Source organism: Ricinus communis, chromosome 7 (genome assembly GCF_019578655.1).
Source record: "Ricinus communis isolate WT05 ecotype wild-type chromosome 7, ASM1957865v1, whole genome shotgun sequence".
Lineage (NCBI taxonomy): Eukaryota > Viridiplantae > Streptophyta > Magnoliopsida > Malpighiales > Euphorbiaceae > Ricinus > Ricinus communis.
In genome coordinates, this window is record NC_063262.1 from 12530101 (window position 1) to 12535805 (window position 5705).

Below are 5705 nucleotides of genomic sequence, written 5' to 3' on the forward strand. Positions count from 1 at the left end.
TAAGAAAAATTAAAACTAAAACTAAAAAGGTAAAAGCTAAAAATCTAAACCATAGCTACTAGTTCAACCGACCGAACATTCAATTTGTTTTTATCTATTTAAGTTCAGCTTTCGATTTAATTCAATTTTTTATTCATTTCTAGTTGTTGTTCCTGTGGAATATTGAAATTAGAGAAAGGAATTGGAAAAACAAACAAACAAACAAACACAACAAAAAAGTATAAGCTCATCGTATGCTAATAAAACCAAATTAAGTATTTTAATATGGACTGACATGTTTTTATGTTAGCATATTGAGTCTGGATTCTGACGCATCAATGGGGGAATAAGTAAGAGTGGTTGATCATGCACAAGGCAGTACACTAAATAAGATTATGGGGAAAGCATAAAAAAGAGAGGGAAAAAAAAAAGGAATAAAAGGGTAACACGTGGCTATAAAAGATTTGATTTAAGAGCATGTAGTTTTCTTTTTCTGTCATTTTAAAATGTGTGGTTTTATTTTATTTTATTTTTTTTTTCATTTTTATACCCTTCCAACAATTTTTTTTAATATTATGACATTAATATATAATTCTTTAAATAGTAGAATTATTTCTTTAAGTAATCTGCTATCAAATGGAGTAATGTAATAAAGTTACTTCTTATTTCTTATAAAACTAAAAAGTACATATTAATCGTATTAACTATGAATTCATTATAATTAATTGTATAATGAATTACTTGATAAATAATTTATTATTAGATATTCATATTATATTAATATTAGATTATAATATTTTAATAATATTAGATAAGAGTATTAAAGTAAAAAGAAAATGAAATTTACAGATTCAAATAATAATAATAATAAACCACAGACTTTTAAATACATAGTGTTTTGTTTATACTTCTACTTCTTTCGATAATTAATAAAAAAATATATTCTAGTGCTTGTTTTTCTGGCTCTATATTAATTCATATTCACTAAATTATGTCCAGGGAGCAAACAATAACTGATAACATTACTTACTACCACTGAAAGATTCTATGTGCTATAGTTGCATATACAATAATATAATGGAAATGAGTAAAACAGATAATTTCTTCAGAAGTCAACTAACAATTTGATAATTTCTTTGAGCACATATAATATGTATCCTTAAACAAAATTATATTTCCTAATTTATTGTCTTATTATTAATCTGTTTTTTAAATTCTTATTTTCTTTGTTCTATTAGATAAATTAATACGAGGCTTTGTCTTATAACAACCATAAACAAGTGTGTTTGTCTTTTAATTTGCAAATAGGAGGCCATTTGACCTTTGAATCTGAACTTCTAGATGGAGCTAAAATTCATTAGATTTATACTAATTTAACACTAAAATTTTGATATCTGCCAAACAATAATTTGGTTCTGTCATTTTATTTTTTAATCTTAAATAGAAGGATTGGAGTTCAATAACTTTGGAACAAAAAGAAATTAGGGGAAAATATAAGTATATTATTTGATGCATTTTAATATATGAACTTGTAATTTTGCCATGGCGAGGAAATATTTTGTGATTTATTAATATTAATAAATAGAAACAAAAGTTATTTGTGTTATATAAAAAAGGTCAATCATCTCGAGTAATTTTTTTTGTATAAATCATTTCTTTTTTATTTATGCGAACCGCATAAAATATATCTTTTCTGTAAAATAAACTATATATATATATATATTACATATATATATATTTATATTTTTCTCACAAATCTATGAGTAGCTATACACAGATATAAGATTAAGCAAAGTAAGCTCCAAACTAATTTATAGCCACAGCTCAGGTCATTTGTTTTTTAAAATCTTGAAATGGTAAGAGTGAAAACAAAAATAGTAAAGGTATTTCTTTAGTAAATTTTTAAATGAAAAGAGGCGTGGGGAAGGAAGTGGAAGGAGAGAGTCACGGGCTAAAGTTTGTGGCGTAGCAAAGTTGGAAATGAGTTGGGAGAAAGGTGGAGTCCACAAAGACACAGCCATCCCCTCATTGCCCACAGAAATGGGAGTTCACGGACTGCGTTACTGCTTATATTTCTTTATCTTATTTCTCTATTATTCTTTTTGGTGGGTTTATTTTATTTACAGAAACTAAGGTCTTGCCCATATTACCCAGCTAAACATGACCACATTTTTTGGGCACTTATCAACAATCATTTCTTAGTTAATTTAAGCTCTTAGGTTTTTGGAAAATATTAGTAGACATCTGATAATTGCCTGCTCATTCACTTCCAATGCTAAATTAATAAAAAGACTTTAAAAAATATAAGAGAATTAAACTAAAGATAAATCATGTATCTGCTACTTCTCTAAACGTATTTTTATATCGAATTTTGAGATTTATTTATTTTTTTCAAAAATACGTCTATGGCTAAGCATGAAATTTAGAAGGTGTTGTTGTCCAAGATAAACTAGATCTATTTGACTTTTCAAATGGAATCGTACTGAAATTGTACGATTTTAGATCTTATTAATTCTCCATACTGAGAATCGTATGGAACCATTTTGTATTGTTTCGGACTATTTTGACTAGAATCGATTTAAAATTTTATTTATTTATATTAATTATTTTTATAATTGATAAATTTAAATCTCAAGCTCAAATTTAAAATTAAATATAAAAAACCTTACCAAATACAAATATAACAATTCTATTCTAATAAAATTTAAGCTTATCAGCTCAAATATGAAATAAAAGCACTAAGTTTTATATTTTATTATAATATTAATTATTTACTAAGTTTATCTCGATTTTATAGCAAAGTTATAAGTTGATATCGTTATTGTTCATTTAATTAAAAAATATAAGACTTAAGATTTTTTTAAATATTAATAATGAAAAATTATTCTCGTACCAAACAAATTAAGTTATTAACTTATGAAGATATAATGTTAATATAATATTAATTATATTTATAAAATAATTTTTGCTAATAATTTGTCTTTTAATAACATAACACTATATTGTATTAGAGGGGTCAGATGAAATATATTTATCAATTAGGCAATGTAATATTATAAATATTCCAGTTTGGTGGATGGAAATTATTAAATACATATTTATTTAATATATAATTTTTATTAGTTTGGTGGATTGAAAATAAACTTCTTTTATTATATTATTCAATACAAATATAATGTAATTGTAGTGATTTTATTTTTTGTTATATAATTTTAAATTAACTTTAATCCAATTGATTTAAGATAAGAAAATATTTTTAATTATTTAAAAATAAAAATTTTCAAATCTTATTGTCCCGTACCATATCGTACTAAATCGAACTGTCCCATTAGACCTGAATCTCTGTACGGAACCGTCCAAAAAATTGATACGGTTTGAGACAGAGATTCTTATATTGTAACACCATTATAAAATTCCAATTTTAAAATCTCCTATATTTAGTACAGTTTTAGAAATTTTAAAATTCTCGATTACTCCCTATTCATACTCAATAATTATATGGAGAATTTTCAGAATTAGTTTTTTTTTTCAATACCTTATATTTATAAAACGTTTACATATTCTAGAATAGTCTAGTTGGAGTTTACCTAGGAGTAATCTCTTAGGAGACTTATAATTTTAGTAGAATTTGGAGTTGATCAATCTTGATTTACTAAGCTAAATTTGTTCGACTCAGTTATTGCTTTTTAATATTAAACTGAAATTATTGTAATGTTGTTGTATGTTAATGTTCTGTATTTTATATGCTATACAAAATAAGTAAAATTATGAATTCAAAAGTATAATTTTACTAATTTTTTTAAAATTCATATAGTAGCATAATTTAAATAAGTCAATTATCATTATGCAACTTAATAAACATAATATAGTTGATAAGGTATTTTATAAAATTGCCTTTTTTAGTTATTAGTTTTTGAAAATTTTTATGCACAATATTCAAAGAAAAAAGGTTTCAAATCTTGGCACAATTCAACACTTTAATGCCCCTTATTAAAAGATAAGAATTGAAAATAACGCACTTAAATGTGGGCTTATCTCTCAAACTCAGCCACATAAAAGATTCATCCATGGTTCTTTTGGATTTGATACTGAAACGCAATTATTTTAATTTAAGGTACATAATTTATAAATTAAAAGAAATATTCACTGCAGTTATCAAGTTTAAGAGTTTATAAGATAAATTAAAAAGAAAAAGATTATCTTGGAAAAAAAGTAAAAAGGGATAAAAAAAGAAGGTATCATTTGTGCGATCTTAAATTCATAAATTTAATCAAAATCTTTAAATTTTTAAATTCTATCATTTTAGATTAAATATAAAAATACTAAGTCTTTAGTTTAAATTAAAAATGATTTTAAAATAGAATAATTTTATTGAAAACAATATTGAAATAAAAATAAAATAACGATTTTATTATTTTTAAAAATAATAAGATTTATTCATTTTTTATATGAAAAATTAAAATTCTAAAAATATAAAAAAAATTTCAAAAAATTAATAATATAAATTTTAAATTATTTTTCACTTACTAAATAATAAATTTAAACTAAATTTACAAATTTTATAAAATCTATCATTTAAACCGCTTAAATAATTGGGCAAAAAAATTTCAAAAGGGGAAGCAGTTAAATGTGGGCCAGCGAAGGAAGAATTTAACTTTCAACCTCAGCCACATAAAAGATTCATTCCACGTCATCCTTTTGGCTCAACCATCAATTTTCCATCCTTTTTGTTATCAAGTAACCATCAATTTCCACATATTCATGGATGAAACTCAATTTAGCCCTTGGATTATAGCTTACGGCCACTCGGCCCCATAATCTACTAAATTGCACAATATTTATTATTGGATTAGGGATTAATCTTTACGTGTGAAATTTATTGAACATCTTAATGATGATTAAGCTATAAAACATAAGTACTTCATTAACAAAATCCAACATAATAATAAATATCAATTCAATCGTCTAAATATGATTCTCAAAGCAAAACTAAAATGAATACGATATTGAAAAGTTAAGACCAAATTCTCTAATTATAATCAATCCAATTTTGATAGTCTGTATTGGTACGGAAGTTGTGGCATAGCAAAATCACAAAAAACATAATTTATTTGAATACATCAATGACCTACCAATTTCAAGAGAAAGATCTTTAGCAAGTAATAAGCACTTAAATAATATAATTTAAAAGCACTATTTTTTTTTTCGTTTTAAAGAAAATGTGCAAAAAGAAATAAAAATAATAAAAAGATTCGAATGAGATTCAAATGGAAATATAAAAGCTTTTCTCGCAATTCAAATTAATGAATTGAATTTAAGTTTACAAATCTTAAACTATATTATGTACTCGACTCTATTGAGTTGTAGACAAAAACTGAGAACTATTATTGATGAATTTCATATCAATAATATTGAAATTAAAACGTCTCGAAACTCTATATTATGAATTCAAATCTTGACTGAAATTCATTTGAAAGAACAAAAAGAAAAAGAGGACCCACAAATAGGTTGTTGCTTTATAGCCACTGATATAATTAGATTTCAGCCATAAGAATGGAGGCCCACTTGGAAGAATATGTTGTTTTCAACCCTACGTCCCCATATAATACTTCCAAAAGGTTAATTTGTTTATTTCTTTTATACTTTTCTTTATTGGAAAACTCAAGTACGTATACGTACTGCCGGCTCAATTTTAACTATGAAGATATTTCACCAAGCTTCTAAGT